Genomic DNA, 20,607 nt, shown 5'->3' on the forward strand with positions numbered 1-20,607 from the left:
ACTCTGGTGCAGTGTCACATACAGAAATTTTTTGATATTTTCAACCACAGTAAAACAAAGATTTATATTTTTGATACTTATTTTATATATTTAAATGCCATTTAACAAAAAAAATCAACCAAAAAAATGAGTTTGCATGTCACCTCTGACACGCGTGTCATAGGTTTGCCATCACTGGGGTAGCTGAATGAATATGAAAAAATGACCCAACTATATACTATCTACAAGATACCCACCTGAGAACAAAACACTCACAAAGGATGAAAGTGAAGGGATGGAAAATTTTTTTCCATGCAAATGGAAATGAAAAGAAAGCTGGGTTAGCAATACTCATATACAACAAAATAGACTTCAAAATGAAAGCCATCACAAGAGACAACAAAGGTCACTACATAATACTAAAGGGATTGATCCAACAAGAGGATATAACCCTGGTAAACATATAAGCATCTAATATAGGAGCACAAAAATATATTAAAAACAAACAAACAAAAAACTTCTAGAGGACTTTAAGTGAAAGATCAACAATAATACAATCATAGCAGGGGAATTTAACACCACACTGACTTCACTGGATAGATCATCCAGACAAAAAAAAAAAACATTAGAAAGGAAACAGTGACCCTAAATGACATAGTGGACCCAATGGATTTAATTGACCCAAAGCTCAAGAATATACATTCTTCTCAAGAGCACATGGATCATCCACAAGATAGACCATGGTAGGACACAAAACAAGTCTCTACAAGTTCAAGAAGATTGAAATCATATCAAGCATTTTTTCAGATCACAGTGGAATGAAATTGGAAATCAACTACAGAAAAAACACCCAAAAAACATTCAAATACATGGAAGCTAAATAGCATGATATTAAACAATGAGTGGGTTACCAATGAGATCAAGAAATAAATCAAAACTTCATGGAAACAAATGAAAACACACACACAACAACAACAACAAAAACCCCAAATCTCTAGGATACAGCAAAAGCAGTCCTGAGAGGGAAGTTCATAGCACTACTGGCCTACCCCCAAAAAGAAGAAAAATTAATAATAAACTATGTATTTCTAAAACTTAAAGGACTAGAAAGAGAATACAAGAAAGACCCAGAGTAAATCGGGGGAAATGATAAAGATTAGAACAGAAATAAGTGACTTAGAGACTAAAAACATATATGTAAAAGATAAATGAAACCAAGATCTGGTTTTGAAAAAATAAGCAAGATCCATGAACCATTAGCCAGACACATCAAGAAACAAACAGGGAAGGACCCAGATAAACAAAATCAGAAACAAAGCAAAGAAGTAACCACTGACACAACTTAAATACAAAGAATTATAAGAAACTACTTTGAACAACAATATGCTAACAAGCTGCACAATGTGAATGAAATAGACAAATTCCTGGAAAAATACAATCTTCTAAAACTGAGTCAGGCAGAATCAGGAAACCTGAATAGGCTTAATAACAATGGATGAAATAGAAGTAGTAATCAAAAAACTCCCAGCAAACAAAAGCCCTGGTCTGGATGGCTTCACAGGCAAGTTGTATCAAACATTCAAAGAAGAATTAACCTATACTCCTCAAACTATTCTAAAAAATCCCAAGAGGAAAGAATACTTCCAAGCTTTTTTTAATGAGGCCAGCATTATCCTAATTCCAAAACTAAATAAAACACTACAAAGAAAGAGAATTATGGGCCAATATCCCTGATGAGCATAGATGCTAAAATCCTCAACAAAATATTAGCAAATTAGTTCCAGCAATATATTAAAAAGATTATAGACCATGATGAGGTAGGATTTATTTCAGGAATGCAAGGTGAGTATAATATTTGCAAATCAATAAACATGATATATAACATAAACAAATTGAAAGATAAAGATCACATGATCATATCAATAGACACAGAAAAAGCTTTCGACAAAATCCAGCACCCATTTTTGATAAAAACTCTCAGCAAAGTGATAATAGAGGCAGCATATCTCAACATGATAAAGGCCATATATGACAAACCTACAGCGAACATCATACTCTGAGCAAAAACTAAAACCATTTGACCTAAGAACAGGAACATGACAGGGATTTCGCTTTCACCACTCTTACTCACCATAGTACCAGAACACCTAGCCACAGTGATCAGACAAGAAGAAGAAATAAAAGGCATCCAAATTGGAAAAGAGGAAGTAAAACTCTCATTATTTGCAGATGACATGATATTGTAAATAGAAAACCCTAAAGACTCCACCAAAAAACTACTGGATTTAATAAATGAATTTGACAATGTAGCAGGATACAAAATCAACACCCTAAAATCGATGGCTTTTTTATACACCAATAATGAACTCTCAGAAAGAGAAACTAAACAAACAATCCCATTTACCATTACAACAAAAAATTAAGATGCTTAGGAATAAACTTTACCAAAGAGGTAAAAAAAACTTGTGCTCAGAAAAGTACAGAAAGTTGAAAAGAGAGATAGAGGAAGATATAAACAAGTGGAAGAATATACCGTGTTCATGGATTGGTAGAATTAATATCATTAAAATGTCTATAGTACCCAAGGCAATCTACAGATTCAATGCAATCCCTATTAAAATGCCAATAACATATTTCACAAATCTAGAATAAATACTCCAAAACTTTATATGGAACCAAAAAATAAGACCCCAAAAAGCCACAGCAAAAGAATAAATTTGGAGGAATCAGAATATCAGCTATTGAATTAGACTACAAAGCCACTGTAATTAAAACAACTGGGCACAAGAACAGGCATAAAGATCAATGGAACAAAACAGAGACTCCAGAAATCAACCCAAGCCATTACGCTCAATTAATATTTGACTAAGAAAGCAAAAACATTCAATGGAGTCTTCAATAAATGGTGTAGGGAAATAAGACAGATACATAAAAAAAGAAAGAAAGAAAGAAACTAAACCACCAACTTACACCATACACAAGAATAAACTCAAAATGGATAAAAGATTTAAATGTACTGGTAAGTCATGAAACACAAAAATCCTAGAAGAAACCATAGGCAGCAACATATCAGACATCTCTCTTAGCAATATGTTTACAGATACATCTCCTAGGGCAAAGGAAACTAAGGAGAACATAAACAAATGGGACTACATCAAAATAAAAAGCTTTTGCACAGCAAAGGAAACCATCAACAAAACGCAAAGGGAGCCCACTGCATGGGAGAACATATTTCTCAATGATCATCTGATAAAAGGTTAATCTCCAAAATATATAAGGAACTCACACAACTTAACAAAATGAGACAAACAATCCCATTAAAAAATGGGGAAAGGACCTAAATAGACACTTCTCCAAAGCAGACATACAGATTTCTAAAAGACATATGAAAAACTGCCCAGTCACTGATCATCAGAGAGATGCACTGAACGTTGTATATTAAAATGGTCACATGTATGCTACATGAATTTTACTTCACTTAAAAAAACAACAGTTTTGCACTTCTAAAGGCTATAACTCTTAACTCCAAACTGATTTATTTCTGCTTGTATTTGGACTAAAACATTTTGAAAAGCATAAACTACTCTGCACACTCTATATAATCACATGTTTTTTTGTTTTTGTTTTTTTTAATTAAATCTTTATTGTTCAGATTATTACATTTGTTCCTCTTTTTTTTCCCCCCATAACTCCCCTCCTCCCAGTTCCCGCCCCACCCTCCGCCCTCGCTCCCCACCCACTGTCCTCTTCCATAGGTGCACGATTTTTGTCCAGTCTCTTCCCGCATCTCCCACACCCCTTTCCCCCCCAGGAATAGTCAGTCCATTCCCTTTCTATGTCCCTGATTCTATTATAATCAACAGTTCATTCTGTTCATCAGATTATTTATTCACTTGATTCTTAGATTCACTTGTTGATAGATGCATATTTGTTGTTCATAATTTGTATCTTTACCTTTTTCTTCCTCTTCCTCTTCTTAAAGGATACCTTTCAGCATTTCATATAATCCTGGTTTGGTGGTGATGAACTCCTTTAGCTTTTCCTTATCTGTGAAGCTCTTTATCTGACCTTCAATTCTGAATGATAGCTTTGCTGGATAAAGTAATCTTGGTTGTAGGTTCTTGGTATTCATCACTTTGAATATTTCTTGCCACTCCCTTCTGGCCTGCAAAGTTTCTGTTGAGAAATCAGCTGACAGTCGTATGGGTATTCCCTTGTAGGTAACTGAGTTTCTTTCTCTTGCTGTTTTTAAGATTCTCTCTTTATCTTTTGCTCTTGGCATTTTAATGATGATGTGTCTTGGTGTGGTCCTCTTTGGATTCCTTTTGTTTGGGGTTCTCCGCGCTTCTTGGACCTGTAAGTCCATTTCTTTCACCAGGTGGGGGAAGTTTTCTGTCATTATTGCTTCAAATAGGTTTTCAATATCTTGCTCTCTCTCATCTTCTGGCACCCCTATAATTCTGATGTTGGTACGCTTGAAGCTGTCCCAGAGGCTCCTTACACTATCCTCGCATTTTTGGATTCTTTTTTCATTTTGCTTTTCCGGTTGGGTGTTTTTTGCTTCCTCGCATTTCAAATCATTGACTTGATTCTTGCGCTCCTCTGGTCTGCTGTCGGGAGTCTGTATAATATTCGTTATTTCAGTCCGTGTATTCTTAATTTCTAGTTGGTTCCCCAATATAAGATCAAGGGTCTCATTAGTTTTCTTGTAGATCTCATTAAGTTTATCGGCGGCTTCTAAACAGTTCTTGAGAGACCTTAAAAGTGTGGTTCTGAACTCTATATCTTCCATTGACAATTTTGTCCTGTTTCTTTGTCTCCGCATTTTGTTATGCTTCCTTGGTGCACCCCCTAGTAGTCTTTGTTCACAGTCTTATAGTTAAATCTTGTTTGTTGTAGCTAATTCCAGGGAGGGTTTGACCTCCAGGCCAAGTGGCTATGAGAATCAGCTGTGTCAGCAGTGAGAGAACTTCTGTCCTCTAGGGAGGTGCTAATCTAGCCTTTGCCTGAGGCTATCTGGCAAATGCCTGTGTGCAGGGCTTGGGCGGGGCGGGTCGCACAGGATCAACAGGGTGGGCCGGAGAGAGCAGTTATGGCGGCTCTCAGTCCTGTCCCCAGGGGCTCTGCCTCTCTGAGTCCCAGCACCCGCTGCAAAGCTCAGAGAGAAAGCTGCACTCGCTCTGACCAAAGCCAGACAGTCCCGCTTCTCCCGTTTGAGTCTGGGTCCCTAAAGACTCGCCCGGATCTGGAGCTCAGAGTCTGCGACTCCCTCCCGATTGAAAACGCCAACCGCGCCCTCTGCCGCCAGCCCGCTCTACGCACTCCGCACCTCAGAATTTGACTTCAGCACTGTGCCTCCTCTGAGTGTCCGTATGCGTTTCTCTTTCCTCCTAGTTGTAGGACTTCCACTCAGCCAGCGTTCCTGTGGTTCTGGGTGATGTCCCTTCCGTTTTTTGGTTTCACTTTTGAAGTAGTTGTTCAAGGCAGTAAACTCCGGCGTTAACCTATGCTGCCATCTTGGTTCCTCCTCCCAACACTAATTCCATGTTTATGACTATATATAAACATTTAAATATACACACATCTGTATGTGTCTGTGTATCTCCAGTGGGTTGATAGCATTTCCTCCATCCTATTCAAACTTTTCTTTACAGGTGGAGCAGGAGACACTGAGCACTCATTCTATGCAGCTGTTTTCATGTATCTGAACTGGCTATGGTTCCTCAATGTTTACCGATACAGTTTATGCTTCTTACTCTGCCCTTAGCACCTGCGCTGCCGTCCCCAGGGTCCCTGGCCATCGATTCGTCCAGATTTGGTGCAAGCCTTGGTTCCGTGGGGAGACTGTTCTATTCTATTCACACATCCTCAGAGAAGATAACCCTCCGCCTCTCTAGAAAGCTCCTGGTTACTCAAAAATGGCACCTGGGCGGGCAGCATCAGTATCACGTGAGGGCTTCTTACGAGTGCAGAATCCCGAAGCCACGGCATCCCCGTGACAGAGCCCTGCCTGTGCCAGCACAGCCAGATGTGCTCTGAGGTGTGCACTGAGGTGTGCGCTGAGGTGTGGGCTGAGGTGTGTGCTGAAATTGCACTGAGATGTGCACTGAGGTTGCATTGTGGTGAGGGCTGACGTTGCACTGAGGTGTGAGCTGAGGTTGCACTGAGTTGTGCGCTGAGATGTGCGCTGAGGTTGCACTGAGGTTGCACCGAGGTGAGTGCTGAGGATGCACTGAGGTGTGGATTGAGGTCTCACTGAGGTTGCACTGAGGCGTGGGTTGATGTTGCATTGAAGTTTGTTCTGAGGTTGCACTGAAGTGTGGACTGAGGTGGCACTGAGGTGTGAACTGAAGTTGGACTGAGGTTGCACTGAGGTTGCGCTGAGGTTGCGCTGAGGTTGCACTGAGGTGTGGGCTGAAGTTGCAATGAGGTGTGGGCTGAGGTTGCACTGAGGTGTGCACTGAGATGTGTGCTGAGGTCTCACTGAGGTTGCACTGAAGTGTGCACTGAGATGTGTGCTGAGGTTTCACTGAGGTGTGTGCTGAGGATGCACTGAGGTTGCACTGAGAATGCACTGAGGTGTGCGCTGAGGTTGCACTGAGGTGTGAACTGAGGTTGCACTGAGGTTGCACTGAGGTGTGAAATGAGGTTGCCCTGAGGTTGCACTGAGGTTGTGCTCTGGTTGCACTGAGGTGTGAACTGAGGTTGCACTGAGTTGTGCGCTGAGGTGTGTGCTGAGGTTGCACTGAGGTTGCACTGAGGTGTGAACTGAGGTTGCACTGAGGTTGTGCTGAGGTTGCACTGAGGTTGCACTGAGGTTGCACTGAGGTTGCACTGAGGTGTGGGCTGAGGTTGCACTGAGGTGTGGGCTGAGGTTTCACTGAGGTGTGCGCTGAGATGTGTGCTGATATGTGTGCTGAGGTCTCACTGAGGTTGCACTGAGGTGTGGGCTGAGGTTTCACTGAGGTGTGCGCTGAGATGTGTGCTGATATGTGTGCTGAGGTCTCACTGAGGTTGCACTGAGGTGTGGGCTGAGGTTGCACTGAGGTGTGGACTGAGGTTGCACTGAGGTGTGCACTGAGGTTGCACTGAGGTGTGCACTGAGGTTGCACTGAGGTGTGGGTTGAGGTTGCACTGAGGTTGCACTGAGGTGTGCACTGAGGTGTGCACTGAGGTTGCACTGAGGTGTGCACTGAGGTTGCACTGAGGTGTGGGTTGAGGTTGCACTGAGGTGTGGACTGAGGTTGCACTGAGGTGTGCACTGAGGTGTGCACTGAGGTGTGCACTGAGGTTGCACTGAGGTGTGCACTGAGGTTGCACTGAGGTGTGGGTTGAGGTTGCACTGAGGTGTGGACTGAGGTTGCACTGAGGTTGCACTGAGGTGTGCACTGAGGTGTGCACTGAGGTTGCACTGAGGTGTGCACTGAGGTTGCACTGAGGTGTGGGTTGAGGTTGCACTGAGGTGTGCACTGAGGTTGCACTGAGGTGTGCACTGAGGTTGCACTGAGGTGTGGGTTGAGGTTGCACTGAGGTTGCACTGAGGTGTGCACTGAGGTTGCACTGAGGTGTGGGTTGAGGTTGCACTGAGGTTGCACTGAGGTGTGGGTTGAGGTTGCACTGAGGTTGCACTGAGGTGTGCACTGAGGTTGCACTGAGGTTGCACTGAGGTGTGCACTGAGGTTGCACTGAGGTGTGCACTGAGGTTGCATTGAGGTTGCACTGAGGTGTGGGTTGAGGTTGCACTGAGGTGTGTGCTGAGGTTGCACTGAGTTGTGTGCTGAGATGTGCGCTGAGATGTGGGCTCAGGTTGCACTGAGGTGTGCAAGCAGTGTGGGCCTCAAATTTAAATTTATGCTGTCACAGTTTCCTCTTCCTGTCTATATATCCATGAGTAGTGAGCTCCTGGAAGATGAATGAGTCTTACTTGTCCTGCACCCTCACAGGTACAGTGCCAAGCTCATGCTCCTCAGGAAATATTTTGAGCGTCTGCAGTGCCCTCAGAGGTCCTTTCTCCAATCCACCCGGAGCTGCCGGGGCCTTGGTGGGAAATGCTGGCATTCAGCTCAGCCTGTGTATTGTCACCAGGATCTCCGCAGCACAGTGATGCGCACAGGACCAGAGAGCAAGTAGCAGTGAGCGGGCTTCCCCTGCTGTGCTGGAGCGGGGGTCCTTTGACAGTTCATTGCTGCCCGCTTCGCACTGTGGAAAGGATCCCTGTGGGTCAGGTCACTGTGTCTGGGAGACAGGGGTCCATGGGGGAGAGTACGTTTGCTGCTGGGCTTGGCGGGCAGGATGGACAGGAGGTGTGGGGACAGTTCCCCATGCACAGGCTCCCTCCAGCCTCACACAGTGCTCAAGCCTAAAAAAGACATGACTGAAGCTACTCTGCTCAGTGGGCTCAGTTCCTTCTTCCCTCCCTTCCTTCTTCCCTGTTCTTCTCGAGCATCTATTCTCCCGATTAAATAGAGAGCGGAGGGGGAACTGCCTTCACAAAGCACCCTGCGCAGAGGTAAAGAAGCCCGCAGCAAACCACCCCAACACACGGAGTTAAACCCTGCAGCGGAGCTGGGGCATGGAGGTGCGAGCTCGGCAGCTCTGCTGGGGAGGCCCTAGACCTGCGCATTAAATGGCCAATAGCAGTTCACTGGGCGGGTGAATTGGAGCAGGAATCCCATTTGCAAGCACACAGGACTTGAAACTGTACTGTGCTTTCTAAAAGCTGCAAATAGTTACGTAATGCTAGGAAGAACCGTCCAGGAGGGGTGGGAAGGGAGGGCTGTGGTGAGGGTAAGGTTGCCTGTAACTGACCAAGGTGTGTGGACTCTCTTTGCTGTGTTGTCCGGACTTTTAGGATGGGAAACACAAGAAGCAGGTTTACATCAGGACCTAGTACACATCCATAGAATTGAAACAAGTCTCATGAAACACTTTAACCTCATTAAATCCTAAATTTTTGTTCTTCCATTTTTTATCTCATGTTTTTGGTAGGATTTTATCTCAGCGTCTGCTCCCAGGCAGTGGCTGTCCTTGTCTTGCTCCAGATCTCGAAGAGCGGCCAGGATTGCACCACAAACGCTGTGCGTGCCCGTGTTCAGCATTCCCATCAGATTAAGGACGTCCTATTCATATCTTAGGAGGAGTTGTTAATATGACAGTTAAATTCCATTAAATCTTATTGAGGTGTTCATGCTTCTCTATTGCTTTACTGTTGTCTATATTCAATTGTTGATTTTTCAAACGTTAATAAACCCTGTATTCATAGCAAAAAAATAATTTGGGCATGATGTATTTTCCTTTTTATATATTTCTAGGTTTATTTAAAAAATTTAAATTTATGTATCGGAAAATTCACTCTACATGTTCTACAGTTCTACAAGTATTGAGTAATGTCTAGATGCAAGTAACTGCCACCACAAGTCAAAATAAATAGGCAGTGTTCAAAGTTTCAATTGCCTCATAAATACCATTTTTAGTTTCTTTTAATTAGTATCCAAATACGTTCCACACATTACAATTCACTATTGTGTCTCTTATGACTCTTTTTACACTTTAAGTTCCTTTCTATCTTTTTCCATCCACTTGCAATGAATAAACATCATTTTGTCTTCTAGAGACTCCCACCAGGTGAGTTTGCTGACTAAATCCCTGGTTGTTGTTTAAAATCCATTGCTGGGCATCTAATTTGTTGTTCAACATGTTGTTTTGTCTTCCACATTTTTGTTAAATTGAATCTGAAAGCTTGATCAGATTCAGGTTTGATTTGGTTGAAGACAAAACTATATATATATATATATATATATATATATATATATATATATATATATTCCCTCAGGGCACATGGAATATTTGCCACTTTTTGTAATATTAGCTTTAGTTAATGACCAGTACTTAGATATATAAAATAATCATGACTTAGATATATAAAATAATCATGTTACATAATGATGATGTTGTAATTCTTTCATGTCTTCTTTATTCATTAGCTGGAACACTTCTAAAAAGAGAAAGTTTACTTCATCTACTTCATGGTGACCTACTAGTATGGGAAGATATAATAAAATTCTGAATTCTTCCCCTTTATTTTCAAGTGTCCAGAGGTAACTAATGTTATTTTTTCTTTCAATGTTATATTGCAATTTATAGCAACACATATTTGATGTGTTTAAATTCATAGCAGAAATCAGGTTTATTGATGGTCAAATTGCACCACTTTTGGTCAACAAAAATTTACTTGGGTTGACTTCATATTTATTTCTCTACTTGATGTACAGTTCTATAAGTATTGAGTAATGCATAGTTGCAAGTAACTACTTTCCAACCTTGATAACTCTTGATAATATCTGGTATAACAAAAATATTACAAGGTTACATTGTGCATTTCCTGCCCCAGAGGTGGGCTCAGTCATTCTGAAAGAAGCTGTTTCCTTTTGGGGAAAATGGCATTTCAAGAATACCATCTGGGAGAGATTAAAAATGGTGGTGGAGTAAAGGGAAGCTCACAGACATGCTCCTAGGACCAAACCAGAATTACAAGTAAAATACAGAAGAACCACCCTGAATAATCAACTGAAGACTCGCTGGAGAGATAACCAAGGACAGAAAGCAGAGACATCAACAAGACTGGTAGGAAGGGTGGAGGCATGAAAGGGCTGGCCAGGCTCCCACAGGCAGCAGCTGAAGTTCCAGAGAGATCGCTCAGCTGTGGGGGTTGCCACTGAGAACTCTGAGATCTAAACCCCAATCTGGACCCCCAGTACAGAGTACCAGAACTAGGAAAGGTGCCCACATACATCTGGCTATGAAAAGCAGCAGGGTTGCTATCTGCCAGGGAGATGGCTAGAAATGAAGGCACCCTCTCAAAAGGCCAAAACACAACATTTTGAGTGAAGCCATTCACCTTGGGCTCCAGCAGAGAGAGGGCAGAGTAAACTGGAGTTGCATAAACATAAACCAGGGTTGGGGGATCTGGGGTTAGAATTTGGAAGGCAGACACCCTGGTTTCCTGTGCTGAGTCATTCCTTCTCCCTGTGGAGGCCATCTTTCTCAACCAAGCATTTGCTATCCTGCCATTTTTGCCTGGGGGAACACAGTTTACCCACCCTATTGGAAAATCCCTTGCCCCACCCTGTGGATTTTGGAGCCTCAGGCAGAAGCAATTATCCACCCTATTGGAAAACTTCTCACCCCACCTGTGGACAATTGCCTGAGGCTACTCAAGACTGAATCAAATCAGTCTGTAGGCAGATGTGGTTCTCCGGAGGCTTTGAGTCTTTGCCTGATCTAGTTAGTCAGAAACAGCATTTGGATCCCTGCCACAGACACCATCCAGGACTGCTCAGCGTGGCAAAAGCCAGCATTATCCCAAGAGCCAGCAGCTGACACCTTTGAGACCAGCTCCATTGGGGAAGGAAGTACAGCTCAGAACAGGATCAACCAATATGTGAGACTCAAGGCAGACTCAGCCTCTGGGCTAAGAAGGCACCGACCACTGAACAGTTGGCAGGGCTACCATGGGGTAGAACCTCACTGGCAGCAAGTTGGAGGTGAAATCTCTCCCACATACTGGACATCAAACATCAAGTCCAAATTATAACAGGAGAGCCCAAAATGCACACAAGGGACATTCCTGAAGCATACAGCTCAGGTGAACAAAAATACTACACCACTGGACCCCTCAAGACACTTCCTATATAAGGTGATCCCACAAAGACTGGGAGGCATATCAGTTTTATCTAATACATAGAAGCAAATAGAAAGAGATAGCTGAAATGGGAAGACAAAGAAACAACACCCAAATGAGAGAAAAGAAGGAACCTCCAGCAAAAGAACTAAATGAGATAGAGGCAAGCAAACTATCAGACATAGAGTTCAAAGCAATGGTTATAAAGATGTTTAAAGAACTTAGTGCAAATTACAACAGCATGAAAAGGGAAATAAAGGCCATGAACAAGAACCAGGCAGAAATGAAGAATGATATCTGACATCAAGAACACACTGGAAGGTATTAAAAGTAGATTGGATGAAGCAGAGGAACAATGCAGGGATTTGGAAGACAAGGTAGAAAAAAAAATACCCAATTAGAGCAGCAAATAGAATTTAAAAGCAGGAAGATAGCTTAAGGGAGCTCTGGGACAACATGAAACATAACAACATCTGGTTTTTAGGAATACCAGAAGGGGAAGAGGGTGATCAAGGAACAGAAGATCTATTTAATGAAATAATGACAGAAAACTTCCCCAACCTGGTGCAGGAAAATGTTACACAAGTTCAGGAGGCACAGAATCCCAATCAAGATGAACCCAAAGAGACCCACACCTAGACACATCATAATTAAAATGACAAATGTTAAAGGCAAAGAAAGAATTTTAAACTCAGCAAGAAAGAGACAGAAAATTAGCTACAAAGAAGTTCCCATTAGAATGTCAACTGACTTCTTAAGAGAATCACTTAAGACCAGAAAGGAGTAGATTGAATACTTGAAGTAATAAAAAGCAAGGGCCTAAATCCAACACTACTGTATCCAGTGAGATTATCATTTAAAATTGAAGCTGAAATAAAAAGCTTTCCAGACAAAAAAAAAGTAAAGGAGTACTTCACCACAAACCAGCAATGCAAAAAATGTTAAAGGGACAGCTCTAAGAAGAAGAAAAGGAGAGAGAGAGGATCATAGCCATAAAGAAAATAAAAATGGCAATAAATAAATACCTATCTCTCTATAAAAAACCCTAATATGCAAATAGACAGAATGGCAGAACAACCAAACAACCAGTCGCTATGATGTGTGCTGACCACAAGGGGGTGCATGCAGAACATGGCAGGCGTTGGCCGTTGCGTGATGGTGAGGCAGGTGAGTAGGGGTGCCAGACCAAGGCAAGGCTCTGGTTGCTGTCATTGGGGTGAGCCTCTGGTGGTTACTGAAAATTCTTTGCTCCCATGCAGTGCGGTTCCACCCAGCACTCTCACCCGCTGCCAGCACCCAGAGCTAGCCCCAATCACTTGGCACTGTCAGTGGGTGCAAGTGGTAGCTGCCAGCCCTGGTCATCCCTGAGAGCTTCTCCATCTCTCCCTGCTCCTGAAGGGTGATCAGGGCAGCAGACACTACTCACACCCACTGCTGGCAATGACTCCAATTGCTCTGTGCCATCAGCGGGTGTGAGTGGGGCCAGTGCTGTCAGCACATGGGAGCGGCAACGGTGGGAGTGGGGCTACTGGCAGATAGGGGACCAGGGGCCATGGCAGGATGGGGGCACAGAGAATGGGCCGAGACCCACCCCTGTGCCTACCACAACCTTGCAGCCTACAGTTCCTTTTAAGGTGCACGAATTAATGCACTGAGCCCCTAGTCAATAATAACCTTAAATATAAATGTATTAAATGCTCTAGTCAAAAGAAATAGAGTGACTGAATGGATATGAAAACATGACCCATACATATGACGTTTTCAAGAGACCCACCTAAGAACAAAAGATATACACAGATTGAGAGCGAAGTGATGGGAAAATATATTCCATACAAATGGAAAGGGGAACAAAGCTGGAGTAGCAATAGTTACATCAGACAAAATAAACTTCTAAACAAAGGCCATAACAAGAGACAAAGATCATTTCATAATACTGAAGGGATTGATTCAACAAGAAAATATAACCGTTGTAAACATATAAGCACCCAATACAGGAGCACCCAAGTATATTAAAAAAACAAACAAACAAAAACTCTTGATGGAAGGAGAGATTGACAGCAATATAGTCAGAGTGGGGGACTTTAACACCCCAGCGACATCACTGAAGGAAGTCTGAGAATTTTTTGTTGCAGTGTTTCCCTCAAAATATATCCCAGTAGGATATTCACAGACAAATGATTTTGGCTTAGAATCAGTTCCACACTCAATAATCAGCCGCTATATAGACAAACATTTAGGTTCACTAATTCCAATTCACTTTCAACTTTTCAAGGACCGGATTCCAAATCAATTTTATAGAACAAAATATTTAAAAGATGTCTGGTTTCTAACCCTGTCCCTCCTATCATATTCCTATTTCAGTCCTATACTGTAGTGAAGTTCACACACATCGCATTTAACATTCTCACTTTTCTTAGGTAAGTAGTAGCAAACTACACAAATTAGCTTTTTAAAATATTTTTTAATCCTCACCTGAGGATATGTTTTTATTGATATTTTAGAGAGAGGAAGGAAGAGATAGATAGATAGATAGATAGATGATAGATAGATAGATAGATAGATAGATAGATAGATAGATAGATAGATAGAATATAGATGTGAGAGAGAAACATTGATTGGTTTCCTCCCATACACTCCCCAACCTGGGATCGAACTTACCACCAAGATATGTGCACTGACCACGAATCAAACCCACAATATTTTTGTGTAGGGATGATGCTGTAATTAACTGAGCCACCCAGCCAGGGCACAAATTAGCTTTTTAAAAATATTTGATACACTTTTTTCTTATTATTTCAAAATTAAATAAGTATCACCAACACACTTATGTGCACACATTTTGATAACTTTTAGACAACACAAATGAACAATATATAATCATGGAGCAAGATATCAAAGAAAAGAACTGGAGGACTGTGGAAATAGTGAAGTCCTAAGGTGGTTGAGCAAAGTCCATGCAGCCTTTCTGAAGTGGAAAGCAAACAAGATCCACCCTCCTGCTGATGCCATTATAATGAGCTAGTTATTAAGAACAGGAAAGGAGCAGGTTCTCTGCAAAACACTGGGGGAGGGTACCACATAGGCAAGATACTTGCCTGTCAGTCATACCTGGGGACAGAGATGGTTGGCCAGAATGGTCATGGCCATGACAAGCACATGGAAATTTGGTGTATATAATCCCTTAAGCCAGGAGTGCAGGACTTTTTTTTGTGACAAGGGCCATTTTGACATTTATAACATCACTAGAGGCCCAGTGCATGAATTTGTGCACTGATGGAGTCTGGCCATTCTGCCCTGATCAGCACCTATCAGGGCCGGGCTGGCCAGAGGGAGGAGACATGGGAGGTTGGCCAGCCAGGCCAACCCCTGATCCGGCTGGTTGGCCGGCCACAATGTGCATCATAACAACTGGTTGTTCCAGTCATTCCAGTCATTCTGGTGGCTTGGCTTTTATATATATATATATATATATATATATATATATATATATATATATATATACTAGAGGCCCGGTGCACAAAAATTTGTGCACTCAGGGGAGTCCCTCAGCCTGGCCTGTGCCCTCTCACAGTCTGGGACCCCTCGGGAAATGTCCACCTGCGGGCTTAGGACTGCTCCCAGGGGGATTGGGCCTATGATGGCAGTCAGACATCCCTCTGGCAGCCTGGGAGCCCTCAGGGGATGCCCACTTGCCAGCAGGAAGCAGGCCTAAGCTGCAGTCGGACATCCTTAGTGCAGCTGAGGAGGCGGGAGAGGCTCCCACCAGCACCGCTGTGCTGGCAGCCATCAGCCTGGCTTGTGGCTGAGCAGAGCTCCCCCAGTGGGGATAGAAGCCTGGTGCATGGGTGGGGACTGGCTGGTTTGTCCTGAAGGGTGTCTTGGATCAGGGTGGATGTCCCATTGGGGTGCCTGGCCAGCCTGGGTGAGGAGCTGAGGGCTGTTTTCAGGCTGGCCACACCCCCTTCATGGAGGGGAGTACTGCTGGGGTGTCTGGCCATCCTGGGTGAGGGGCTGATGGCTGTTTGCGGCTGGCCACAGCCTCTTCAGGGTGGGGTCCCCGCTGGGGTGCTTGGCCACCCCGGGTAAGGGGCTGATGGCTGTTTGCAGGCTGGCCACAGCCCCCAGCCACCCAAGCTCTCAGTGGAGGCTGGCTGGAAGCAGGTATCTGGGATTTATTTATCTTCTATAATTGAAATTTTGTTGCCTTGAGCAGAGGCCACAGCTGGCCAGGGTAGGCGGTAAGCTTGGTTTCCTCCATCGCTGGGGCAAGCAAGCCTCCTGCTTGCTCCAGCTCTGTGGCTGCCGGCCTTCATCTTAGTTGGGTTAATTTGCATACAATCACTCTGATTGGCTAGTGGGCATGGCTTGGGGCATAGCAGAGGTGCGGTCAATTTGCACGTTTCTCTTTTATTAGATTAGATTTGCTGGACTTACAAAATTATCAACTTAAAAATTAGCCTACTATATTTGGTCAAACATTTAATTAACTCACCCCTAGAGCCTTGGCAGGGCCAAACCAAATGATTTTGTGGGCCTTTCACGGCCCAAGGGCCTGATGTCCCCCAGCCCTGCCAAAAGAATTCTCTCTCTCTTATGTTCTTGTTGCTCTTGGCACATTGCTCTTGACTGTTCCATTGGGAAAATGTTTACAAGGGGAATCAACAGGTAAACAAGGGAAACATTGATCTAACTACTTAGTTCTTTATACATTAATTCAGCTGGCCTATGCAAAGCTCTCCTCTTATTATTTTAAATTCAATTATTTATTCATTTCTTCTTATCTCCACACTATCTGCTTCCATCTCCCACATTAGGCAATATTTGAATATATTTAATATTTATCTTTCTGCTTCTATGAAAACTGTATTCTTGCAAAATAGGCATTTATTTTGCAAAATGTATACTTTTCTTTCACATGCATGCATTTTCAATTTACACTAATGACATTGTGTAATGTATCTTATCCTGCTTTTCTCTTTCTCATTAAGCACTCTGTCTTCACTATCCATCCATTTTGCTATATTTGGTCCATTGCTTCCAACTATGGTATAACTAGATCTCCATAACAATTGTACCATATTTTACCTAGCCACTCTCCACAAATGAAATAAATAGACTTATCAATGTCCTCTTACAGGTTGGTAAATAGAGAGTTTGGTCTGCATATTAGCCTAGTTTCCCCTAAAAAACAGAACCAATAGGACACGTATATATGTGTGTATGTATGTGTAGCAAGAAATGTAATATAAAAAATTGGCTCACACGATTACAGAGGCTGTTAAGTCCCAAGATCTGTAGGGTGAATCACAAATTGGAGACCCAAGGGAGTTGACAGGAGAGATCTAGAAGGAAAAAGCAGCAGGCCCACGGCCCAGGCAAGAAAACTTTTCAGGGAAAGGTTTGGTTTTTGTTCTATTCAGGACTTTGAAAATTTTTATTTTTATTGTTGAGAGTATTACAAATGTCCTCTATTTTGCCCACTTTGCCCTTCTTCACCTGACTCCCACCCCACCCCAAGCCTTCATCTCATCTATAATAATAAAAGCATTATATGCTAATTAAACCAGACAGCCAAATGACCTTCCGGACATCCTTCCAGACGACCTTCTGGATGAAGCCAGGGCTGCTAGGGCCAAGCCCCTTGCACGAATTTCATGCATCAGGCCTCTAGTATGCATATAAATTCTTTGGTTACTCTCTTCCTGCCCCTAACCCCACTTCCTTCTGAGATTCCACATTCTGTTCTGTGCTTCTATGTCTCTGGAATTATTTTTCTCATCAGTTTATTTCGTTTATTAGATTCCACATATGAGTGAGATCATGTGACATATTCAGGCCTTTACCTAATTGTATGAGGCCCACCCCCATTATAGAGAATAATTTGCTCTACTCATTTTATCAATTTAAATGCTAATCCTATCCAAAAACACCCTTACAAACATACCCAGAATGTTTGAGCAAATGTTTGGGCATCCCATAGCCCAGTCGAGTTGACACACAAAATTCTTACAGCATGTAAACCTGGAGTGTGAGTGTTGAATCACGCATGTGTACACTTAATTTGACCAGGCTTGCTTTCCTGGATGGTAAACCTAGTCCAGGTCTGCCCTCAGTGAATCAAGTTTCTTACTTCCAGGATTCTTTTTTTAATCCTCACCCAAGGATATTTTTTTCCAGTGATTTTTAGAGTGGAAGGGATGGAGAGAGACAGAGAGAAATATTGATGTGAGAGAGACATGTCAATTGATTGCCTCCAGCACACGCCCAACCAGCCTTCAACCGAGATACTTGTTCTTGACCAGAATTAAACTTGAGTCCACGGGCCAATGCTCTATCCACTGAGCCAAACTGTCCAGGGACTTCCAGAGTCTTAATCCCTGCTAACACTTAGCATCATCCAGCTTTCTAATTTTGTCAATCTACAAATTTTAAAGAGATATCTCATGTTGTTTTAATCTGCATTTTTGATATTGAGTTTGAACAACTTGTCATGCAGGCTATCTGGTTTCCTCCTCTAATTGTTGTTTTAATGCTTAAATCTCCAATGTGCCTAAATTATCAGCCTCTATCATTTCATTTGTATTTTCTAAATTTTCTTGTTTGGTTTTGAGTGTGTTCTATCTTATTAATTTTTTAAAAGAAGAAATGTTGGTCTCTTTAAATCTTCTTTATTATTTTTGCATTTTATTTCCAAATTTACCTCATGTAATAGTCCTCTTTTTTACCCTCTTTGAGGAGGGTGGTGATTGCTTATTCTATACAGTACCCTCCTAAAAGCACAGCAAGAGCCTGGCACATAGTAGTTACACAATATAAGTTTGTTAAATGACTGAAATAATGAGAAAAAAATACATCTAATCTAATAAAAGACAAACATGCAAATTGACCATACCCTCACTATGCCTTAACCCACGCCCACCAGCCAATCAGAGCAACTGTATGCAAATTAACCCAACCAAGATGGCGTCCGGCAGCCACAGAGCTGGAGTGAGCAGGAGGCTTGGTTACTTCAGTGAGGGAGGAAGCCAAGCTTCCCGCCTGCCACGGCCAGCTCTGAGCTCCACTCAAGGCAACAAAGTTTCCATAATAGAAGCTAAATAAATCCCAGATACCTGCTTTCAGCCAGCCATGGCCATGGAGCTGGAGCGAGCAAGAGGCTTGGATTTCCCCTAGCAATGGAGAAAGCCAAGCTTCCCACCCATCCTGGGTGGCTCTGAGCTCCTCTCAAGGCTACAAAGTTTCAATTATAGAAGGTAAATAAATCTCAGAATAAAGAAAAAAAGGAGAGGCTGTGAGCTTCTGTCCCCGGGGGGCTTGGCCAGCCTGAAAACGGCCTTCACCCCCTCACCCAGACTGGCCAGGCAACCAAGTGGAGACCCCCCACCCTAAAGGGGGTGTGCCCATCCTGCAAACAGCCATCAGCCCCTCACCCAGGCTGGCCAGGCACCCCAGTGGGACACCCACTCTGATCCGGGACACCCTTCAGGGCAAACCAGCCAGCCCCACCCATGCACCAGGCCTCTATCCTATATAATAAAAGAGTAATATGCAAACTGACCCTAACAGCAGAACAACTGGCAATGACTGGTCACTATGACACACACTTACCACCAGGGGGCAGATGCTCATTGCAGGAGCTGCCCCTTGGTGGTCAGTGCGCTCCCACTGGGGGAGCTCTGCTCAGCCACAAGCCAGGCTGATGGCTGCCAGCACAGCGGTGGTGGTGGGAGCCTCTCCCGCTCCTCAGCAGCGCTAAGGATGTCCAACTGCAGCTTAGGTCTGCTCACCGCTGGCAAGTAGATTCCTGTGCTGCCAGAGGGATGTCTGATTGCCAGCTTAGGTCATTCCCCCGAGGGGTCCCAGACTGCGAGAGATCACAGGCCAGGATGAGCCCCCCCCCCCCCCCTCGAGTGCACAAATTTTTGTACACTGGGCCTCTAGTATATATATATTTTAAAATCCTTACCTGAGGATATTTTCCGATTGAGTTTTTAGAGGAAATGGAATGGAGGGGGAGATCCAAAGAGATAGAAACATCCATCTGAGAGAGACACATCAATTGGTTGCCTCCCGCTCATACTTCGACCAGGGCCAGAGATCAAGCCTGCAACCTAGATGAATGTTCTTGACTAGAATTCAACCCAGGACCCTTCAGTCCTTGGGCTGATGCCCTATCCACTGAGGCAAACCATAGCTTTGAAGTATACTGATTCTGTTCTTTTTTTTAAATTGAGTTTTCTCAAAGAAGTTTCATTTTCTCAATGAAGTACATATGGCCAAAGAAAAGAAATAATGAGTGAAGGAGAGAAACAGCTCATATTGAACTTGCCTTTCTACCATGGTTCAGTGTATCCATTGAATGCAAACATGCTTAGGAATGTGGGGAGCATGGCAATTCTCTCTTCCAAAAATAACAAAGACAAGAATACAGAGGTGGTGTTGTTTTTTTAATAACACTCTTTAGAGTCATTGGGTTCACAGAAATTTGAGAAAAAGGTACAGAGATTTCCCACACACCTCCTGCCCCACACATACATAGACTCCCCTAACCAACATCTCCTACCATGGTGGTCTACTGCAATTTTTGAGCCTACAATGACACTTCATTGTCATCCAAAGTCTATTGAAGTACATTTTATGGTTTTAGACAAATGCATGAGATACATCTATATTATTGTACTAGAGGCCCAGTGCACAATATTCATACACAGGTAGGGTCCCCAGGCCTGGCGGCAATCAGGGCAATCAGGGTCTTCCGACTGGGGCCTCCCTTCATTCCATGCCACTCTCTGGTGGTCAGCAAACATCATAGCGAGCGATAGAACTCCTGGTCTCCTGGTTGAACTCTGGCAGGGACACTTTGCATATTAGCCTTTTATATATATAGATTATACAGAAGAGTTTCACTGCCCTGAAACCCCTCAGTGTTTTTTTATAATTATTCCTCC

This window comes from Myotis myotis, unplaced genomic scaffold (genome assembly GCF_014108235.1).
Source record: "Myotis myotis isolate mMyoMyo1 unplaced genomic scaffold, mMyoMyo1.p scaffold_m19_p_24, whole genome shotgun sequence".
Taxonomy (NCBI): domain Eukaryota; kingdom Metazoa; phylum Chordata; class Mammalia; order Chiroptera; family Vespertilionidae; genus Myotis; species Myotis myotis.